Genomic DNA, 25,160 nt, shown 5'->3' on the forward strand with positions numbered 1-25,160 from the left:
CGTATTCTTCTTCTCCCTGTACTAGAACTGGAGCTGGATGAGGGCGGACCTTTTGGACTGCTTTTTTCAAGAGGGAAGTGTGGAACACTGGATGAATTCGTAATGATCTCAGCAATTGCAGTTTACAGGTCACAGGATTGATTTGCTGAAGGACAGTGTAAGGACCTATGAATTTGGGGTTGAACATGTGCTTCTTCTTGAAGTCTATATGTTTTGTGGAAAGCCACACTTTGGCCCCTGGTTGATACTGCGGTCCCTCACAATGTTTCTTGTCATAATGCTTTTTGCATTTTTGTTTTGCCTTTTCTAAATGCTGTTGAATCAATTTATGGGTTTGATGCAAATGTTGAATGGTTTCTGACACAGCTGGCGTAAGAGGACTTTCTTGAGGGATTGTGATGGGCAAGGTGTCAGGGTGATAGCCAAACAAGCCAAAAAAAGGTGTAACGCCAGTAGAAATGTGGAATGAGTTATTGTAGGCTAACTCAGCTAACCAGAGCATTGATGTCCAAGAATGAAGTGCTTTTTCTGCGTAAGCACGTAGATGTTTCTTCGAGGTCTGATTTTGGCCCATATTTATACTTTTTGAGGCACAACTGCACCAACGCAGTTGTGTGTCAAAAATTTTACCGCCGGCTAACGCCATTCCAACGCACCATGCGGGCGCCTTATTTATGGAATGACGTTAGCCGGAGCTGCGGACTGGTGTGCGTCAAAAAAAAATCACTCACACCAGGCAGCGCCGGCGTATGGGAAAATGGGGGTTGTGCGTCAAAAAATGGGGCAAGTCAGGTCTGAGGCAAAATTCAGGCCTCAAACCGGATTTGCGCCATTTTTTTTTACGCCCAACCTCCATTGACATGACTCCTGTCTTAGCAAAGACAGGAGTCATGCCCCCTTGCCCAATGGCCATGCCCAGGGGACTTATGTCCCCTGGGCATGGTCATTGGGCATAGTGGCATGTAGGGGGTCCCAAATCAGGCCCCCCTATGCCACAAAAAAATTCGGAAAAAAATACTTACCCGAACTTACCTTTCCTTCCCTGGGATGGGTCCCTCCATCCTTGGGTGTCCTCCTGGGGTGGGCAAGGGTGGCAGGGGGTGTCCCTGGGGGCAGGGGAGGGCACCTCTGGGCTCCTTCCGAGCCCACAGGTCCCTTAACGCCTGCCCTGACCCAGGCGTTAAAAAACGGCGCCCATCAGGCTGTGCGTCGTTTTTCAAGGCCCACCCCCTCCTCTGCGTCAAAATGACGTCAGAGTATAAATATGGGGCACAGGCCTTAAAGTCATTTTTTGGAAGGGAACACCTACCTTGCATATAATTAACGCAAGGCTGGTTCCCCCTTCCAAAAAATGACGCACATGGTGGAATTTTGACGTCAGCGGGGTCGGACGTCAAAGTATAAATATGGGGCAGGGTTTGCGCCGATTTTGCGTCAAATTTTTTGACGCACATTCGGCGCAAACAGAGTATAAATATGCCCCTTAGTCTCTCCGTTTGACCATCTGTTTGAGGATGGTGGCTAGTAGATAGTGCAGATGTCACTTGGAGTGTTTTACACCATGTCTTCCAGAAATTGGAGGCAAATTGTAACCCTGATCGGAGAGGATCATTTTTGGCAGTCCATGATAACGAACCACTCTAGTCAGTAAAATAGTTGCCAGTTCACTGGAGGTGGGCAATTTCTTACAGGCAATGAAATGTCCATATTTGGTGAGACTATCTACTACCACCAGAATTACTGAATGTTTTGAACCACTGGTAGACCGGTAATAAAGTCTAAAGAAATGTGCTCCCACGGTTGACTTGGGGTTGGGAGTGGATGCAACAACCCTTTCGGTTTTGAATGACTCGTTTTAGTGCGAGCACAGACTTTGCAGTTGTTTACCATCGCTTTAACATCTTTTGTTAGGGTAGGCCACCAAAAATAGCATTGGATTAATTCAAGAGTTTTAGGAGTACCTGGATGACCTGCCGTAGGTATAACATGCAACCAATGAAACACTATCTTGCGAAGTTTGGTAGTGGGCACGAATAAACGAGCGTCATGAAAAGGTAATCCTTGTTTGATTGACCTTTTTGGATCTGCGTGGGCCCATGTCTGCCCTTTCTCAACAGTGAAAGAATTGCGGATGTCTTAAAAGAAATCTTCAGTTTTTATGATACATAGGACTTTGTCGGGAGCAATGATAGCTCTGGAGGTTTGAACTGCAGGCAACGTGGTAGACTCTTGGCGGGACAAGGCGTCAGCTTTGAGATTGTCTTTACCAGGCTGGAAGGTTACCACAAAATCAAATTTGGCAAAAAACTGCATCCAGCGTAATTGATGAGGAGTCAAAAGTCTGGCGGATCTCATGAACTGAAGATTGCGATGATCAGTATATACTGTGACAGTATATTTGGCACCCAACAAATGATGTCTCCATTCTTTAAAGGCGTCACGAATCGCCAGAAGCTCTTTTTCAGCAATGACATAGTACTGTTCGTCTTCATTGAACTTCCGAGACATGTAAGCTACAGGATGAAGTTGACCAGTGTCCTTGTTTCGTTGCGACAAGACTGCTCCTATTGCCACATCTGAAGCATCAGCTTCCACTATGAAGGGTCGATCCGCGTCAGGATGAGTCAAGACTGGGGCAGTGGAGAAAGCCTCTTTCAAAGTTGAAAAAGGCTTGGTCAGCTTCTGGGGACCATACACATTTCTTCTTCTTTCTTAATAACTTAGTGATTGGAGCCACTGTCTGGGAGAAATGATTTATGAACCTCCGGTAAAAATTTGCAAACCCCAGGAAACATTGCATATCACGAACAGTCTTTGGGGTGGGCCAATCAGTTACAGCCTTTACTTTCTTTTCTGCCATCACCATACCTTGAGGGGTAAGGATAACCCCCAAAAACTCAACTATGGTAACATGAAGCTCACACTTTGTTAGTTTACAATATAAATGGTGCTTTCGAAGGGCTGCAAGAATTTTCTTGACATATTGGACATGTTCATTTTCATTGTCTGAGTAGATAAAAATGTCATCGATGTTGACTATGGCAAATATGTCGAGGTATTCTCTAAGAACGTCATTCAAGAAAAATTGAAATGCTACTGGAGCATTACACATACCAAAAGGCATGAGGGTGTATTCAAAAAGGCCATATCTTGTCTTGAATGCTGTTTTCCATTCGTCACCCTCTGTCATTCTGACCAAATAATAAGCACCTCGAAGATCAAGCTTCGTGTAGATTTTTGCTTTCTTTACTTGCTCCAGTAAGACCGGAATTAGGGGCAAAGGATATTTATTCTTGATGGTGACTTTGTTCAATCCCCTATAGTTAATACAAGTTTGAAGTTCTCCATTTGCCTTTGGAACAAAAAACAAAGGAGAAGCTGCAGGAGACTTAGAAGGGCGAATGAAACCATTCACCAAGAATTGATCTAGATATTTTCATAAATGTTGATTTTCATGTTCTGACAGGGCATATACACGACAGTTGGGAAGTATCGCACCTGGGACTGGATCAATTTGACAGTCATAAGATCTATAAGAAGGTAAGTTCTCTGCTTCTTTCTCATCAAATACATCTTCGTAAGATGAATACTGTTTGGGCAATTGAACCTCTTTCTCCGTGGCAGTAGCTATGTAAGAGTTGCAAACTTTTGATACTTGAATCTTTTGGAGGCATTGTTCTTTACATAGCACAGATGAGAACACGACCTTTCGTTCTGCCCAATTAATCTCTGGATTGTGATGAGTTAACCATGGTAAACCAAGGATAATTCCATACTGGGGAGCATGGATCACGTCAAGGATGAGTTTCTCTTTATGTTTCTTTCTTTGATTTTTATCCTCACAAATCACCGACAAGGGGACAGTTTGAAGAGTTACCGGACCTCCAGTCAAGAGTTTTCCGTCGTCTGCCTGGATGATTTCTGGGGTCTTCTTTTCAATACATGGGATCCCCCATGCACGAACCAATTGGGCATCAACAAAGTTCCTGGTAGCCCCAGAATCGACTAGAGCCTTCTTGAAATAGGTCTTTTTTTAACCTGAACTCTTATTCTCAGTTTGAGATGTCTAGATTCTGAAAGGTCCACGGTGACACCCAAGAGCAACCCTTCTCTGCATCTTGGGTGCTTTAGTTTTCCGACTCGACTTGTGCATTGGCTGCAACCTTCCGAACTGGACCTCGTTTTTGCTTTGGTTTGATTGGACAATCTTTGGCAAAATGTCCCTTACCCCCACAATAGAGACATTGTCCATTCTTTCTACGTAGGTCCTTTTCATCTTTGGTCAAAGGTCTCCTGATGGTTCCAATATCCATCGGTTCTGGCGTTCTTTCTTTTGGAGTTCTTGAGTCTCTATTATCGTGAACACGGCAGGAATATTTTTCAGTCTTTTTGCGTGTTCCTTTTCGTTCTGTTAAAGGATGATCAAGCCTCAAGATAAGGTTTATCAATTCTTGACAGTCTGTAGGTTGCGGGTCGATTTGAGCTAGGATATCTTTTAGCTCCTCTTTGAGTCCCTTGTAGAACAAGGCCGCTTGTTTTTCTCCAGGCCAGGATGTCTCAGCGACCAGCCAATTAAAGTTGGCTAAATATGACACTAAGTCCTGATTCCCTTGGCGTAAGTCTAATAATTAACGATCTGCTGACAGTGTTACAGTTCTACGATCAAAAACTCACTCAAACTCACGAACAAAATTTCTCCATTTGTACAACAGGGGACTATCTTTACACACAAGAGGGATAGCCCAGGTAGCTACATCTCCAGACAGATATGATAATAAGAAAGCTACTTTTGACTGGGCGTCGGGGAAAGTATGTGGTCTGCAGGTGAAGTGTAATTCCACTTGAACCAGGAAAGGTTGCGCTTTCAACAGATCACCTGAGAAACGTTCTGGGGGAGTTAAAGGAATGGCTGAAGGAACATTGAGGGAAATGTTTGTCGGATTACCTCCAGAAGTCTGAAAAGAAGGACCTGACCAAGACACACCTGGGGGATTTTGTTCCTTCTTTTTTAACTTATCCTGTAACTTACTCACTCTCTCAACTAGGCTAGTTGCAAAATCTTTTGATGATACCATCTCTGCTTGGAGCTGAGTGATGGCCTTGACTAGCTCGTCCAGTGTGGCCATACTGAGAACATACACAAACCAGGAGGATAATAATTTGTGGGCTCACTATTCTGTCAGAGTCACCAGATCCTCGGAGTCTGTGCACGTTCCCAACACTTCCACCACAAGACAGCTCAAAAACTCTGGTTTGAATTGTCACAGAGTCTAAGAGAGTCCAAGTGGGGAAATGGGGTATAAGAAAGGGAACAGCTGGGAAGGAGACCTGTAGGAAGAAAAAAGGTTAAAACACACAATATCAAGATTACATCATATGAATCAATACTAGGCTATGACTCTAAGCATTGTCATTCTGAAAACATGGACAACTTAAGGATATACTTAAAATGACTAGGCTTCAAGATGACTGGATACCTGTGAGGGAATCAAGAAAGGTTAAATGCAACTTTCAAATTCAAGTATTATTCTTTGCATGAGAATCAGGAAACAATCTGAATGATTTATAAACCATCATATGAATCGTGTTTGAGAAACATATTAGGAACACACAACATTATATCTAGAACTCTGGCTTTTTTGTTCTCTCAAATTGCTGGAACATGAATTGCGCACATTGCAGATTTTTATATGGGTAGTAAATACCATAGAATGATTGTGCACCATGAATAACACAGATTAGACTCGAGGAATAAATCACGCGACTTGCCAACTCGAAAGCCACCAAGTAAATGCCTTAAAATGGTAGCGCATAATGAACACCGTGTTTTTAAACACAGAAAAGGAATTGCGCGGCCTGACGATTCGAATGTCACCAAATAAATGTCAGGAAATGGTAGCGTACAATGAGTAACATGAATTACAACAGGAAATGAATCTCGCGTCTTGCCGATTCGAGTACCACCATGTAACTGCCAAAGAATGTTAGTGCACAATGAATATCAAGGGTTAAAGCACAAGAAAACGAATCGTACGTCTTGCCGATTCGAAGGCCACCATGTAACTGCCAAGGAATGGTAGCGCACAATGAATAACATGAATTAAGCACGAGAAAATAATTTTGCATCATGCCGATTCGAAGGCCACCATGTAACTGCCAAGGAATGGTAGCGCACAATGAATATCAAGGGTTAAAGCACAAGAAAACGTTTCGCGCGTCTTGCCAATTCGAATGCCATCATGTAACTGCCAAGGAATGGTAGCGCACAATGAATATCAAGGGTTAAAGCACAAGAAAACGAATCGCGCGTCTTGCCAATTCGAATGCCACCATGTAACTGCCAAGGAATGGTAGTGCACAATGAATAACATGAATTAAGCACGAGAAAAGAATTGCGCGTCTTGCAGATTCGAATGCTACCTTGTACATGCCATAAAATGGTAGTGCACAATGTATATCAAGAGTTAACATACAAGCAAAGAATCACGCGTCTTGCCGCTTCGAGTATCAGCATGCAAATGCTACGAAACGACCAAGCGCACATTCCCACGCACAAGAGTAAAATTGTTTATCATGCAAAGATTAGGCCCAAGAACTCGAGAGTCTTCGATAACGGGGTCGGGGGCCCAGCCTGACATCCGTCTTACCGCCCTGATCTAGGATCACCAATTAAAGTGAAAAGGGCAAGGCCTGGAGGATCAAAGTAGGCCACCGGAACAGGAGCTCAGGAAGTTGCTGCTGCTCTGCACCGGGACCTCTGAATAGTGAGCAGGTGGAGCTGGGCTGGCTCCCTTATATAGAGTCTTGGCCCAGCCCACAAACCACACCCAGGCATGCTGCAGGGAAAGCTTCTAGAAGGCCCTGGAAGGGGACCTCACCCTGACACAGTCTGAAAACCTGCAGCAGTACATAGCATGTGAACAGTATTTATATGCATGCTGAACATAAGTCTTTAAGAGTAAACCAGATCAGATCAGCACAATGCATAAATTATGTTAGCTTGAAATTGATGGGTTTTTGCATTCTAGTCGCCCGTAGAGCACGCACTGCCCTGATGTTGACATAAATTAAACAAACAGAGCTCTGTCTTTTAAATAATTTATGACAGTAAGAACTAGCGTGATTTATCGTTTGGGTGGAATCTAAGATACCGCTAAACAGACATTAAGGAAAGACGTATTTCCTGTAACAAGCGCTTCCCTGAGAATTAGGAGATTGGAAATAGAGCAAGTTTATCATAACTATTATTGGCAAGAGATTACGCCAGAACACTAAGAAGCCCTTGAGTGAAGTTGATTGCTTTTGCATTTGGACATTGCTTCAGAGACTCTGAAAGTATTGTAAAAAGAGGAAGAGACTTGTTCAGCCTTATAGGAGTGTATGCACAATCTGTCAACAATGTATAATTTAGCAAGTTCAATGTATCAATGAAGTAATTCTTTTGCAGCCCAGAATTCTAAAAACCAAGAACCCAGTATTTTGAGAAATTAGAAATCCTGACGCCCAACACGACATGCAGTCCAGGGTCCAGCAGTCTGATTCTGCAGTCCACGAAGCAGAATCTGGTATGTTTTCTTTTTGTCTTTCCAAAACCCCCTTTCCCTTGAAGACTTGCGATAGGTCAATGTACTCTTCATTGCAGTTACATTAGTCCTCACTGGGATTGGGGAATTGTCATCACCCCATCAGAACGTCTAGAATTCAGGTGAGTGGCTTGCACAGAACACAGTGATATTATCAGTGATGTCATAGAATATGTCATGACTGATGTAATATGTGGGGTAATTAGGAGTGCATGGTGAGAGGGCAAGTTATCATTAACTTAGGGCACATGTAATAGTTTCTTGAGATAACTGTAACTGCTGAATTTCTATAGTTTTATGTGTGTCTAATCTGAACCTCCCTTTAATGTCCATGTGACCTTTGATTTTTTAGTGTTTCTAAAGTTTTTTTTATTCTATTTCCTAACTATAACATCCCTGTAGCCTTTGGCTTTTTCAGTGAATTTCTAAGATTTTTTTAAATGTAAGGTAAAATTGGATTACCATATGTTAATACATCTACCGCCCTGCATTGCTTTCCGCTGTGTGCAATGGAAGGTTGACTGCATGCGGGAGGTTGGCTGAAGGGCCTGGCCTTTGGCCAACCCCATGCTGCGGACAGCATTTGGCCGTGCACAGATGGGGGTTGGCCACAAGGCATTGCCTGCAGGCAGACTCTAGTGCTGATCCACTGCATGCAGCCAGCTCCATGCTGTGCACTGCCCTGTTTTTTGCCATGCACAGGGGATTGGCCACAATACATGACCTGTGGCCAGGCCCTGTGGCCATGCCTTCAAAGCCAGCCAACCTGTGAGGCCCAGTGTGTGAGTGGTTTTCTGGGTCTCTGAGTGGGTGGGTAAGTGGCTGTATATGTGTGTGAGTGGGTGGGGAACTAGTTGTTTTTGGTGTGTGAGTGGGTATGTGAGTGCCTGGGTGGTCTGTGAGTGGGTGTGTGAGTGGATCTCTGAGCAGATGTATCAGTGACTGTATGGATGTGTGAGTGGGTGTATGAGTGGCTGTATGGGTGTGTGAGTGGGTATGTGAGTGGTTGTACGAGTGTGTGAGTAAGTGGGTCCATGAGTGGTTGTATGATTTTTTTTAATTAGGGTCTCAATCCACAAATCTGCAAATTCATACAGGGGCCACGTTGAGCACTGCCATGGATCCACAGATCCTTATGTGCCCCCAAAAAACAAGTTTTGGCCAATTTCTTGCCTATGGAAGTTCTCTCAGAGACCCCTCTATCAATCCCATGGGATCAGGACACCTAAATGCTAATCCCTTATAAGCTACTTAATCTTTATAATCTTTATTCCCCCCTCAGAACCTTGTCCAGATTCACAAATTTGTGGCTGCAACCTTTCTCTCAGGTTGCAGCAGCTAATCATGGCATTGCTGTTGGCGTGTGGATCCGCAGAACAGCAGCGGTGGATCCGAGGTGGATTGGCGTCTCTAGACATAGATACATCTTTTTTTTCTTTAATAACTCCGAAACTACTGAACAGATTTATACCGAATTTAAAAAAGCACTCTTTCAGGACCAAGATCTATCTTCTTGCCAAATTTTGTGTAATTCCATCCAGCGGTTCTGACTGGGTCCCAAAATGCATTTTGCCCATGCAATTTCCCATAGGAATTTTGAACAAGACTACAGCCTAAACCGCTGGACAGATTTACACCAAATTTGGCCGAAAGGTAGGTTTTGGTCAAGAAGCTTGCTTTTTGTTATTTGGTGTAAATCCGTTCAGTTGCTTTTGAGATTTTAAAGGAAAAAGAAATGTGTGTATCTAGAAAGGAGGACCCCCTGCGGATCGATCCGCTATGGATTCACAGATTCACATGTCAAAGCAAGGCCCTGATTGACTTGCTGCAACCTGAGAGTAAAGTTACTGCTGCCATTTAATGTATCTGGAAATGGTCCCTTAAGCTGCATGCAAATTAAATGTCATAGATGTGGCAATAGTATGTGTAATGGGCAACAAAATGCCTGAAAATGTTTTTTTAACATGCATGAGATCTGCGGATCAATGAATGAATGAATCAGTTTATTTTTGTGAAGCGCAGCTACTCACCCTTGAGGGGGTCAAGGTGCTGGGGTGGGAGGGGCCTCATCTGAAGAGCCACGTCTTGATGTTCTTCCTGTAGATGGTGAACAACGGGCTTTGTCTGAGGTGCAGGCGGAGTTTTTCCCAGCTCTTTGCTGCAGTGTAGATGAAGGATCCATCTCTGGCTGTGGTTTTGCGGATACAAGGGATGGTGGCCAGGGCCATATGGGTGGAGTGGAGGAATCTGGCGGGGGTGTGGAAGGAGACGCAGTGGTTCTGGTAGACTGGTCCTGCATTGTGTGTGGCCTTGTACGTGTGGGTGAGAAGCTTGAAGGTGATTCACTTCTCAACCGGTAGCCAGTGGAGGGTCCTTAGGTATTGGGAGAAGTGTTCTCAGTGAGGGAGATCCAGAATGAGTCTGGCGGCAGCGTTCTGGAGGAGTTGTAGTTTTTTGATGATTCTAGTTGAGGTGCTGGTGTAGAGGGCTTTGCTGTAGTCGAGCTTGCTAGTGACTAAGGCGTGGTTGATTGTCCTGTGACAGTCTGCTGGGATCCATCTGAAGAGCTTCCGAAGTTGGCGGAGTGTGTGCCAGCATAAGGAGGTGACAGAGTTTACCTGGTGGGTCATGGATAGGGAGGGGTCGAGGATGATTCCTAAGTTGTGGGCGTGCTCAGTTGGTGCAGGGAGGGCACTAAGGGATATGGGCCACCAGGAGTCGTCCCAAGCTGAGGTGGCGTTTCCGAAGATGATGAGCTCATCTTGTAGGAGTTGAGCTTGCAGCAGCCTTCTGTCATCCAGGTGGCGAAGGCTTCCATTCCTGAGTGGAAGTTCTTTTTGGCCATGTCCGGGTCTTTGGTGAGGGAAATGATGAGTTGTGTGTCATTGGCATATAACACAATGTTCATACTGTGGCTTCTGATGAAGGTAGCGAGAGGGGCCATGTATACGCTGAACAGTGTGGGAGTCAGTGAGGATCCTTGGGGGACTCTGCAGTTGAGTCCTGTGGGTCTGGAAGTGTAGGGTGGGAGTCTGACCCTCTGCGTCCTCCCAGACACCCATCCTCAGGGCTCAGAGGGGCCCCAGTGTAAGTCAATGGATCCACAGACAATGACACAAATTAAAATATTATTTATGTATGCTTTCATACCCACTCACACACACAGACAGACACTCTCACACCCACTCATACACCCAGGCACTCTCACACCCAATCTGACACCGACACAGACACTCTCACACTCACTCACGCCCCAGGTAGATACTCTCACACCCACTAACATACTCAGACAGACACTCTCACACACAGACGCTCTCACAATACACATACACCCAGACAGACACTCTTAAATCCACTATGCCACCCACACAGACACTTTGACACCCAATCACACCCCAGATAGACACTCTGACACCCACTCACACACCCAGACAGACACTATCACACCCACTTTCTCAAACACAGACACTCTCATAACCACACATACACCCAGACAGACACTCTCATACCCACTCACACATCCAGACCAACACTCTCACACCCACATAGACACTGTAATGCCCCCTCACACACCCAGATAGACAATCTCACACACACTCATACACCCAGTGAGACACTCACACCCACTCTGAAACTTTCATGCCCACTCACACACCCATACAATCTCACACCCACTCACACACCTAGAAAAACACTCTGAAACCCGCACAGACACTCTGACACCCACACAGAAGCAGGTTCTCACACCCACTCACATACCAAGACACACACTCTCACAGCCACTTACACACCCAGACAGACACTTTCACACCCACTCTAACACTCCCACAGACACTCTCATACGCACTCACACCCCCAGAAAGACACTCTCATACCCCCCACAAACACAGACACTCTCACACACACACCCAGACAGACACTCTCACACCCACTCTGACACCCACACAAATACTGTCACACCCACTCATGCACCCAGACACACTCTCACACCCACTCATATACCCAGACACTCTCACACCCACACAAATACTGTCACACCCACTGACACACATACAGGCAGACACTCTCACATGCACTCATATACACAGACACTCACACACACACACACTTACACACCCAGACAGAAACTCTCACACCCACACAGACACTCTAACAACCACTCACACACCCAGACAGACACTCTCACATTCACACAGAGACTATCACACCCACTCACACACCCACATAGACATTCTCACTCCCTCACTCTCACACACAGACGCTCTCACAATACACATACACCCAGTCAGACACTCTTACATCCACTATGACACCCACACAGACACTCTGACACCCAATCACACCCCCAGATAGACACTCTGACACTCACTCAAACACCCAGACAGACACTATCACGCCCACTTTCTCACACACACACACTCTCATACCCACACATACACCCAGACAGACACTCTCATAACCACTCACACATCCAGACAGACACTCTCACACCCACATAGACACTGTCATGCCCACTCACACACCCAGATAGACAATCTCACACACACTCATACACCCAGTGAGACACTCACACCCACTCTGAAACTTTCATGCCCACTTACACACCCAGACACTCTCACACCCACTCACACACCTAGAAAAACACTCTTAAACCCGCACAGACACTCTGACAACCACACAGAAGAAGGTTCTCACACCCATTCACATACCAACACAGGCACTCTCACAGCCACTTACACACCCAGACAGATACTTTCACACCCACTCTAACACTCACACAGACACTCTCATATGCACTCACACCCCCAGAAACACACTCTCATACACCCCACAAACCCAGACACTCTCACACACACACCCGGACAGACACTCTCACACCCACTCTGACACCTACACAAATACTGTCACACCCACTCACGTACCCAGACTCACTCTCAAACCCACTCATATACCCAGACACTCTCACACCCACTCTGACACCCACACAAATACTGTCACATCCACTCACACACCCAGACAGACACTCTTACACCCACTCACACACACAGGCAGACACTCTCACATGCACTCATACACCCAGACACTCACACACACACACTTACACACCCAGACAGAAACTCTCACATCCACACAGACGCTCTCACAACCACTCACACACCCAGACAGACACTCTCATATTCACACAGAGACTATCACACCCACTCACACACCCACACAGACATTCTCACACTCACTCACAGACTCAGACATCTGCTGGTATAACCATTCCCACATCCACTGACACCTCCTTCAGTGTTGCTGGTGCGCATCATATGAGTGCTTTTGGTTTCTGAATCCACTATGAACTGGAGGATCCAAAACAACAATTAAATTAATAGGGCTTGGGTAAAAGGACTGACTCTGAAAAGAGCCTTGTGTTTATGATGTGTAGGTGATAGCGACAGGAATGCAGTTTTTCAAGTTCTTGAGAAACACCCTTTTGCCTTTTCCCTGTCAAGTGAACTCCACCATTTCCATATATACCATCCATATCAAAGCATACATTATTGTGATCTGTAGAGCCCATGTTGTGGTCTCTGAGGAATGCAGAAACAGTTTTATGAACATGTTTCCTGGATTTGTCTATCTGTGGACAGAGTTCGCTTGACCACTTCCAATTCTGTCTTTGGCAAATGTTGGAAAATACCAAGGAAGTGTGGAAAAAGTGCCATTAATTTACCAACGTTTTTTTTTCATTAGGATTTCCAATCCTACCCCAGTAAGTATGCCAAGGTTTTGCCACCTGAGTGTACAATCCTGAGGTCTAGATGTTGGCAATCCATAATGCTTTCAAGCAAAGTCAGCAATTGATGCCACTTTAACCTCTTAGCTGCTGGGCCTTTTTCCCCCCAGTGCTGAGTCCTTTTTTGGCTATTTGGGATAGTTCGCGCTTAGGCCTTCAAACCTTTTTGTCCACATAAGCTATCCACGCCAAATTTGCGTCCTTTTTTGCAAACATCCTAGGGATTCTAAAGGTACCCAGAGTTTCTGGGTTCCCCTGGAGGAGACCAAGATATTAGCCAAAATACAAATAACATTTTGTTTTTTTCAATAAAATAGGAAAAAAGGGCTGCCGAAGAAGACTTGTGTTTTTTTCCCTGAAAATGGCATCAACAAAAGATTTGTGGTGCTAAAATCACCATCTTCCCAGCTTTCAGGAACAGGCAGACTTGAATCAGAAAACCACATTTTTCAACACAATTTTGGCATTTTACTGGGACATACCCCATTTTTACTATTGTTGGTGCTTTCAGCCTCCTTCCAGTTAGTGACAGGAATGGGTGTGAAACCAATACTGGATCCCGGAAAGCTAAGCATTTCTGAGAAGTAGACAAAATTCTGAATTCAGCAAGGGGTCATTTGTGTAGATCCTACAAGGTTTTCCTACAGAAAATAACAGCTGAAAAAAATAATTGAGATTGAGCTGAAAAAAACATCAATTTTTCTCAGCGTTTTACTCTGTAACTTTTTCCTGCAATGCCAGATTTTTTAAAGCAATATACTGTTACATGTGCTGGACTTTTCTGGTTGCAGGGATATATATGGCTTGTAGGTTCATCAAGATCCCTAGGTACCCAGAGCCAATAAATGAGCTGCACCTTGCAATGGGTTTTCATTCTATACCGGGTATACAGCAATTCATTTGCTGAAACATAAAGAGGGAAAAATAGGTGTCAAGAAAACCTTTGTATTTCCAAAATGGGCATAAGATAAGGTATTGAGCAGCAGTGGTTATTTTCCCATCTCTGAATTCCGGGGTTCCCATACTAGCATGTGAATTACAGGCCATTTCTAAAATAGAAGTCTTTTTTACACACTGTCTTACATTTGGAAGGAAAAAATGTAGAGAAAGACAAGGGGCAATAACACTTGTTATGCTATTCTGTGTTCCCCCAAGTCTCACGATAAAAATGGTACCTCACTTGCGTGGGTAGGCCTAATGCACGTGACAGGAAAGGCAACATGGACACATCACATTTTTACATTGAAATCTGACGTGTTTTTTACAAAGTGCCTAGCTGTAGATTTTGGCCTCTAGCTCAGCCGGCACCTAGGGAAACCTACAAAACCTGCACATTTTTTTAAACTATACACCTAGGTGAATCCAGGATGGGCTGAATTGTTGGGCTCTGATCAGGTTCTGTTACCCAGAATCCTTTGCAAACCTCAAAATATGGCCAAAAAACACTTTTTCCTCACATTTCGGTGACAGAAAGTTCTGGAATATGAGTGGAGCCACAAATTTCCTCCCACCCAGCATTCCCCCAAGTCTCCTGATAAAAATGATACCTCACTTGTGGGGGTAGGCCTAGTGCCCGCGACAGGAAATGTCCCAAAACACAACATGGACACATCACATTTTGACAAAGAAAACAGAGCTGTTTTTTGCAAAGTGCCTAACTGTGGATTTTGGCCTCTAGCTCAGCAGGCAGTGGGCGAAACCTAGCAAACCTGCACAGTTATGAAAACTAGACACTTAGGGGAATCCAAGATGGGGTGACTTGTGGGGCTCTGATCAGGTTCTGTTACCCAGAATCCTTTGCAAACCTCAAAATGTGGCCAAAAAAACACTTTTTCCTCTCATTTCGGTGACAGAAAGTTCTGGAATCTGGGAGGAGCCACAAATTTCATTCCACCCAGTGTTCCCCCAAGTCTCCCGATAAAAATGATACCTCACTTGTGGCAGTAGGCCTAGTGCCCACGACAGGAAATGCCCCAAAACACAACGTGGACACATCACATTTTGACAAAGAAAACAGAGCTGTTTTTTGCAAAGTGCCTAGCTGTGGATTTTGGCCTCTAGCTCAGCAGGCACCTAGGGAAACCTAGCACACATGCACAGGTTTGAAAGCTAGACACCTAGGGGAATCCAAGATGGGGTGACTTGTGGGGCTCTGATCAGGTTCTGTTACCCAGTATCCTTTGCAAAACTCAAAATGTGGCCAAAAAAACACTTTTTCCTCACATTTCAGTGACAGAAAGTTCTGGAATCTGAGAGGAGACACAAATGTCCTTCCATCCAGCACTCCCCCAAGTCTCCCGATAAAAATGGTACCTCGCTTGTGTGGGTAGGCCTAGTGCCCGCGAGAGGAATAGATCACACAACAGTCAATGTTGGTACTTACATGAGGCAACTGTTGACCCTGGGGTGATCCATTCCTTACACAGGCACTAGGAATAGGCACTCAAGTGGGGTAGTGTTTTTATCAGGACAGATGAGGAATCACTGGGTGATAGCAATTTTGTGGATCGCAGCATATTCCTGTAGTTTGTGTGACAGAAATGCAAGAAAAATAGAGTTTTTATTCAACATTTAAGCTTTGCAGGGTATTCTGGGTAAGAAAACTTTGGGGAATCCACATAAGTCACACGTCTGTGGACTCCCCCGGATGTCTAGTTTCCAGAAAAGTTTGGGTTCAGTATGTTTCCCTATATAGCCGCCGAACTCAGGACCAAAAACACAGGTGCCTGCCTTACAAAACCAGTTTGTTTTGTGATAGATAATTTTGATGTCTCCACAATACAATTTGGGCAGTGGAATTCGGGGCTGAACTAAATTGGGGAGCTCCCAAGAGAGCACCCTCTCTGTGCTTGCCCCCACATTCACCTGCTCTCTGGGTTGGGCTAACCCACTATTGCCCTGTTGCACAGACTGTGCTTGCGAAGGGACAACAGGACTGCCCTCATCACCTCCCTCACAATTTACTGGCAGGAGTTATCCAATGGGACTCTTCCAACTGAAAAATCACTCACAGAGTCTGCGCCATTGTCCTATCCCTCAGATGCTGTCTCAGTATCTGCTGTCTCAGTCTCTGATCCTATGTCAGAGCTGTCCTCTGTAACCAGAGTGACGTCAACAGCAGTCATCCATCAAGATGCCATCTCTGCTATTTGCTAAACTGTTGCTCTAAAACACTAGCCTACATAGACAGTCACAAAATTGCTGGTGTGTGTGTGTGATACGTGCAACAGTAGAGGCCACCTTACCTGCGCTTCTTCCCTCAATCAGCACGTTCTTTCAAGACACTCAAACACCTTGTCACATACCATTCGTCACAGTCTTTAGCACCTCCTGCGCCCAGTCCAACAATCATTATTGGTGCTCCCACTCCCATGTCTTCCTCCTCGGATTCCCTCATTACCACCCAGCAAACGTGCTCATCATCTCTCCATAGCCACCCCCCACCCCGCACTTACATTTCATTTGTATTATAGCGCAGGTAGTGGCTGACTTTACTAACGTACTCAGCTATTTACTTAAAATACAGATTTTCTCTTTGCAGTAGTCATATAAACCTTCTGCGCTTCTTTATGGCACTAAATAGCCCCTGGGGGAGGCGCAATCGCGCACGATCGCGCCCCCCAGGGGGCCCCAACATTAAATTTTTTAAATATGGCCCCCTTGGGGGGCGGCCCGTTTTCCTAGGGGGGCGGACCCCCCAAGTGAAATCCCTGGCGTCTAGTGAAGTTTCCTGGCCCCCGATCGCAGCTGTGCTGCGATCGGGGGCCAGGAAACACGTTCAGGAAGGCCTCGTATGAAAGGGGAGAGTCTCCCCTTTCATACGAGGCCTTCCCGAACGTGGGTAAGGCCGTTTGGGGCCATTTTCCCCATCAGAGCAGGAAGTGGACCTTCGGCCGCTTCCTGCTCCGATGGGGAAAACAACAGTGTGATGTCAGCGCGCCTTGCGACGCGCTGACGTCACAAAGGGGCGGGTGGGGGTCGTGGGATGAAAACAAAAAAGACAATTATCGGGTGCGACACACCCGAGGATTTTCAAACTGCCTCCCCGGTGTCAGCCACTGGTCGTGACCCGCACCAGGGAGGTAGTGCACCAGGGAGGTAGTGCGGGCCAACCCAAGTAATATCCACATTAGGTAAACCCAGGCCACTGCCAATACCTCTTTTTCTAGCACTCTCTCTGGCCCATAACACAGATCTCTGACCCACAATCCACACTCTGAGCATTTTGGAGGGAAGCTGGAATACCACACAGGAGAAGGCTACAGCTGAATGATAGAGATTTAAAATGAAAGGCAGTTAAAATTGAGGATAACACATAAAATGCAAATGATCATATTCGTGATATTGAGTTACAAGTAAGTAGATGTGTGATTAGCTTTGGAGAAATAACATCAAAGTAATGGTGTTTGAGATATGCGCATAATTCCAAACACTCAACCACACCTGCTACAGTTGGTTTTAAAGTTAGTATGCTGCTCTCAGAGAGTGTTGTGAACTTCTGACCCACAGCTAGCAGAGAATATTTCAAATTTGGTGACCATGGTAACAGAGCTACAAGAGCATGGGGGGAAGGGAACAAAAAATAATGCGAAGTCACAGTGCTCATTAAATAAATACTGAATAAAGAGCGTTTGGGTGCAAATTTAAATTCTGATTTAGAGTTTGGCCATAGGATCCCATACAATATAATGGGATTTATATTTCTGCAGATGGGATATCTGTCACCATTGTGATGGAGTAACTCCACCACGAAACTCTAAATCAGGCCCTTAGTCATTTATACCAAATGTCAGACACATAGATGTGGCAAGTACTGTCAGGACTAAAGGAAACTTTTACCAAAGGAAGAGTGAACGTTTTTTTATCTGCAATGAGACATACATAGTGACTCAAAAATCACAGAAAAACACATACAATCTCAGAAGAAGAGAGGCCTCAAATTATATTAATGACTATAATCCTGCGGTTCTCAAAATGTGGAATGCCAATATGGATATACAATTTGTGGTAGACACCTGCATCACTGTTGCTGGTTATGTGACTTCCTACGTAACAAAATCAGAGAAGACAGAGATGAAGGAGATGTGGGAGGAGATTTTTGCTGAAAAGTCTCTAACCATGGAATTGTACAACTTCAGTTAGAAACTTCTTTCGCTCAGGGAGATATGTTCCTAAGATTGCTGTGATCTGTTGAGCTCAGCCAGTTTGTACACAAAGTCAAGGGGAAATGTTTGGGTAAGTCTAGACCTTGCAAGCATGCAAAATAAAGTGTTGAAGTCTTTCCCAGAAATCCAGTATCTAGCTGAATTCAACCCGGAAAATACAGACATTGTGAAAACAAATATGTTGGACAGTTACTATCCACGAAGGAGTCCACATCTTGAAAACGTGTGCCCTTATGAAATACTTCAACACTGTGGAGATAGAAACAATGTAACAAAAAATTTACATGAAAAGAAATATGCAGTAGTTGGTTGTGACAGTTGTCTGGTACAACACACAAAAGGAAGTCTAATTAACCACAGAAAGCTTAGTTGCGAAATCCTGATAAAAGATTTTTTCTATTTGGCACTTTTACAACTGTTCAAGTCTTGGCATTCTGAGTCAGAGTTACTTGGGCACATTGCCTTCTTTCAAGATTCTATCAACACTCTGAAAGACAGCATTCAGAGTCCAGTATTTCCCAAATACCTGAAAATGCTAAACGATGAGATTGAACAGGAAGAAACAATTGCTGCTTGGATAGCTAAGGACAGTTCACAAAGCAGCCAAAGTTCAGGACTTCTAAGTCAACATCCTCTTGGGCACCCAATTATTGAAAATGAAAATAAAGCTGCTGTAGCCATGAATGAGGTGGAGACTGAAATGCAACAAGGAAGACAAGAAAGTATTGAGTTGGAGCAGTTAGTTGAACAACTAAACGAAAAACAGAAAGAAATATATATGGAGGTAAAAGAGAAAATAGAGCATAGGTTCCCCCATGAGAAGAATAAATGTAAATGCTCATAATTTAAGCCAATACTATCATATGTCAGCAGTTGAGCTGGCACTGTGAAAACCTTTTGTAATTGAAGTTCTCACTTCTTGAGTATAGAGGACTACAGACTCGAACTTGTCTTGTATAGTAACAGCACCAACTTGATTAGCTGCACACAACATTAAAGGAATTACTTTAAATTCAATTACTTATGCTACCTGTAGAACATGACAACAAACTGGAGTGTCAAAAGGTATCTGCTGAAGCTTGTGATGAAGTCTCAAGAGTACTGAAGAAATTGAAAGTTTTAATAATTGATGAGGTGAACATGGTCTGAAACTTAAAGCTTGCCTTTGTACACTTTAGAATGCAACAGATTAAAAAAACAGGCTGTTTAAGCACTGTTTGGAGAGAAGCACTTAATTGTGTTCGGTGAGCTACTACAACTAAACCCCATCAAAAGACAGCCTGTGTTCAAGACACTTCTCCATGATGAAACTTGGAATTCCTTGGGAAGTATTGGAAATGTAAACATTTGGCTAAACTTCCAATACAAAGAACTACTTAGGAATATACATCAAGCATTTGACTTGGAATATGGAAATATTCTGAAAGATATTAGAGTATGAGTTCTCACAAAAGAGGGGAAACATTGCTTAGAAAGTTGACTTATAAAGAAATTCTACCCTACAAATTAGACAGCAGCACAGCTCATGTTCAATTTCATTGAAAAAGGGAAATCCATCATCTGCCTAATACCTATACTTCAGGCGTGCTCCTTTTTTAACAAACAATTACTAAAACTGGAGAAAGAAGACATTTTGGAAGTTACAGCAATTGACAAAATGGAACGCCAGGGTGTAACAGTACTCCTATGTGAAAAACTAAAAGACAAATTGGATTCATTGGACAAAATCTGTTTCCAGAACTGCAGGATTGAAAATGTGGTTACATGTTTGCAAAAACTATAGAATATTTTTGCAGCGTAATTTAAATGTTGAAGAGGGATTAGTTAATAATGCTACGGATAAAGTAATTGATTTCATTTTGTTTCCTGATGGGAATGAGGTTGAATATCTAATTTGATCAGGTTAATGGTGTAAAACAGTTTGGAAGGTCTGTTGCACACTTCCCTATGTTCAGAGGAAGCAGTTCCCAGTTTCTCTAGCATATTGTTGCAACCCTACTCCCTCATGGTACAGCATGACTCATCGTTGGTTAATCACTGCAATTGGAAGAAAACATGACTCATCCTTGATTAATCACTACCTCCTGTAGCCTGGCAGCGGACTTTTCCTCCTTCGACTGGGGTCTTTCTGCAGCATCGGTTCCCTGGGGGACGCGTTTCCCGGCAACCATACTCCACGCAGCCTCAGGCTCTATGGCTCCTGATCTGCAGGAAGAAGGAAAAGGGACAAAAACTCAGGTGTAATAAATCCGTGGACTCACATTGTGCTAAGTTTGATGAACAACTAACCAGCACAAACACTGTATGGCTTATTCGGTCCTTTGGGCTTCAATTTACTGTTTTGTGTTGTTTGCAAACAATTGTCTCTTGAAAAATTCTTGATTTTATATTGTTAAATAAATAATTGATTGTTATTGCTAATCAAGACTTTCTTGGCTGCTGTGCAGGAACAAGAGACCAGATTTAGTGAGAGACTAAAGTATAGTGTCTGAAAACTTTGATTGCTTTATGTGCTGTATGGAACAAAAGTCATTATATGCAATGAAAGCCCCTGTGAGATTTTAGGTACTCTAACCTGTATTTCCTTTGATGTGCTATGTTTTGTGGCATGAAATCAAAGCTGTGTTCAGAACAGCCTACATGCTAGTAAACTAATTGAGCCTCTTTTTCCAGACCTGTTTCCTTGCTGGAGTCCTGCTAACCAAGAGGGCCGATGCACGTTACAACTTATCCTGTCCACCAGTCCCTGCCTCAATAAGAAGTAGTGCTAAGAACTGAGTGGTTCATGTTTTCTCTCTTTCTCCTCTCAACTCCCCTTCCCTTTGGGGCCTCACCTGGTTCAGCTCTTAGCTAAAAGAATAACTGCAACCGTGGCCAGACCCGAGAGGTAGTTGAGGCTATACTCACCCCATCAAAACAACCTGGGAAATATAGGTGAGTGGCTTGTGACACATATGCTGTAACTATTCATAAATCTGAAGGTTTAAGCATAAATTTAGCATTCATTAATATTATTACTGTCTTTTTAAGGAAGGTATGTCATATGTAGCCTTACCATGAGTTGGAACATTGTCCAGTTTGTATCTTGTACGCAGTGACAATAGTTAAGTAAATGCTGGTTCAAGTTATGTCAAAGAGCACAACTGATTGAGAAGTGTTCATGTTCCTCATTTAAGACAGTATCCACAATGAAAAACCTCCCATCTGCCTGAAAGGAAAGCATTCAAAGGATTGTACCTATGTTTTTGAGAGGAAGTGTAAAAAATTAGCTTATTAAGAAAAAAAATGACAATGTTGAAGATGTTAGTTACCAGTTGTCAAACACCTCTGTTGTCAACTGCTATTCCCATGTGGTTCTCAATGCACTTTTCACTTTACCTCATGTTGTTTATGCAATTGAACAGAGAAAAGACAAGAGAATGTTCTCTGCACTGTTTGCTTTGCTAGAACTAACGGTGGGAAGGGTTCATGGAAATCTACTTCGTCTAGTTATCTAAAAACTCAGTGAAATTCTGCGGAGTTCTACATGCGGCAGTATACCATCCAGTCCTACGGACACATTTCCCTTCACCAACTGTCCTTCACAAACTTGCTATGGATGGCCGAGCACACCTTGCAGCAGCCTTGCACTCGCTTCTTCTGCACTTACACATAGGCTCAGGATACCCTTCTTTAGGGCCCAGCACTAGCAGCAGTGAACCAGCTCACCACCAGCAGCTGGGCATTTTCAAAAAGTGCATAGCCGTGCTTCCTACTGGGATTTAAGGCACTCATCAGGCCACACACATCTCTATATGGTGGTGGCTGCACAACTATCACTCAGCAGCTGATGCTCACTCGGTCTCCAGCTCTCCCTGCTGACCTCAACACCATACCCCATAACATCACTTCCTTTTCCTGGGAGTCTGCAGAGACAGGTTCTTTTCAAGTGAAGCTCTGACTGCAAGTTTGCTTCCCTCCCATGGGTAAATATTGTTCAGGCCCAGTGCTAGCCCTGTGTGCGCATAGAAGAGGAACTGAGATGAGGGTCTGAATGCTGTCTGAGTCTAGGATCCCCATTGCCAGTGACCTGGCTCATTGCCTTCATCTTCCCCCTGGTCCCAGGCTGCTGAGGACAGTGAAAGGAGGGGGACCTGGAAATGGAGCTGGTGCTTGTGGTGGTGCAGCCACTCAGCAGCAGCTTGCAGCTGCAGCTTGCAGCAGCTCCACTGGCAGAAAGCAATGCCTTAGGCAGGAGTCCCCTTGGCTGTGTTAGGGCAAATGGTGTCTTTATTTTGGGCTTAGTGTAAAGGGAAGCCAGGTTTTCCATTTTCCTTTGGAAAGTCATGGGCCGCACGCATTGAATTTTTGGTGTCATTGCCGTTTTTTATTGTATTTTGTCACAAAGGAAAAAAGAGTAGAAGAAATGAAAAATGAAAAGTGAAATTAGCAAGGAAGCTGTGTAGTTGAGCTATGAATGAGCACCACCTACTGTCAGTGAGATTCAAAATGCCTACAGCACCTGATATTTGTAGGGGTTGGTGAGCAGAGAGATGAGAGACAGCTTACCCTGGACATTGATGAGCACCATGCAGACTCTGATGAAGACCTCCAGGTGAAAAACAGCAGTGGCGGCCGGTCGGTGCATTCTAGGCAGCAGGAGGGCTATCTCTGTCTCTCCACTGGCCCAGCAGCCAGGTGGGAAAGAGCAGCTGATACAAGAGTCTCTCTTCCGGGAACTCCACTTTCTGGGTGCCATGTAGCGTTATTCTTAGCCCGCTACTTGCAGTCTGTGAGGCATGTCCTGGGGCTGAATCTATGTATTTTGCACACACAGGGGTGGACTCAGCTACTACGTGGGTGTTTTGAACTTTGGTTTTGAGGGGTAGGGGTGGGTGAGCAGCGCACCAGTGAACTCCACTCCACAGCCACCTGGAGTATATTTTTTTCCAAGCTCCATGCTCCCCTTGGAGTGCAGAGTGCCAAAACTCCATGAACTCCACCAGTGGAACGGAGTTCACCGCCCACCCCTAGTTAGAACATCTGTGCAGCAATAGAAGTAAAAGACATAGTGCATCTCACATACAAGACCTTGTAGATGTGTGCAATGATCGATACACTTTACCCAAAACACTCAAGCAGATGCACAAGAATTTTCAAATGGTTATCTTTGCTATTTCAAAAGAAAAGACAGTACCTTTTGAGAACTTATTTGGACTCAGTTACTCATGAAATCATGAGTGTGAAAATTGTTCTCCTAGATCAGCTGCAGAAATTAATTCAGAGCAATTTATTTACTTAACGCAACCAGATTGCAAAACTGTTGATTTTGATAGGTTGTGTAAGGAACCTTTACATAACAATACCTGCCGAAATCAGATCTTCTATCAACTTTGCGTAAACGAAGAACTGTCAAATATCTTATTCTAATGCTACAGTGGTATAGCAGATGGAACTAAAATGGAAACACAAATTACAAATTTTAAAGCATTAAAAATATCTATTTCAGGAAAAACATATAACACTATGCTATAATTTTTTCATGGTGTAAGTATTACACTTGGACACTATACTATCTGTTTAAAAACTGCAATGGGATGGACAGAATGTAACAACAGTAACCACGTTCAAGATAAATCTGCTTTTTAACCTACCAAATTCCTATCTTCCGTTTCTTGAACCTAAGTTCTTAGGAGGATTAAAATTGGAAACGTTAAACAGTATAGATGCAGCACTTGTATTGTGACTACTGAGGACATCATATGGCCTACTAGGGGTGGTGTCTTTATGAGACTTTTAACAGGCTTCTATGCAGTTAATCCTACAGCAATACTGGACAGATGGTACTAAATGTGAAACAGACATTAGAAAGTATAAACCGGGGGAAAGACTTATTTCTGCATAAACAAATAGTACATAGGCTGTCATCTTTCATAAAGAAGTTAACATCACATCTGGATTCTGCAATCTGTATTTAAAAATCTAAACTGGATGGCACAAACATTAAGACCAACGTTACGATCAAACAAACATTGCAATCATAACCTACCAACTTTCAAGGGAGATTACAATTGGTAAACTAAAATAGTATGGCTGTAGGTTACCTACGCTTAGTTTTTATGACATCACCTGGCGTACCAAGGGTGATGTCTTTATAAGAAGGCCAATATCCTACAATTCTTTACATAAATTAGTAGTATTTGCCAGTCATAATAAAAATGCAAGTTATTTTTAGAATATGTTTCTTTAGAACAGTTGACTATCTATAGGTAAAAATACTGATTAAATATTTGTAGTGAGTGTAAAGCATCGTGGCCCTTATTTAGATTGACTTGCTGTGCAGTTCTGGGCTTTCTTTTACAATCTATTTGATTGTTTTCCCCCCACTGTTCAATGATGATTTTTTATACAACACATCATTTATCGTGTAAAAGTATGGAGCCTAGGAACAGTAAACAAGGAAAATTAAATGCTTAAATTAAATGTATGGTTTATATACAGTGTTACAAATTTATAGTGCTAATTAATAACATGAACTTTTGCATTGCAGAAACCTAAACTTTATTTTGAAAATGTATAGCATGTAACATTAACTTATATTTATGTTTTCTCTCTTTTTACACAGCGCAATAGAGCCATTTATTGCAGTAA

The sequence above is a fragment of the Pleurodeles waltl genome, chromosome 5, assembly GCF_031143425.1.
Source record: "Pleurodeles waltl isolate 20211129_DDA chromosome 5, aPleWal1.hap1.20221129, whole genome shotgun sequence".
In the NCBI taxonomy this organism is placed as follows: domain Eukaryota; kingdom Metazoa; phylum Chordata; class Amphibia; order Caudata; family Salamandridae; genus Pleurodeles; species Pleurodeles waltl.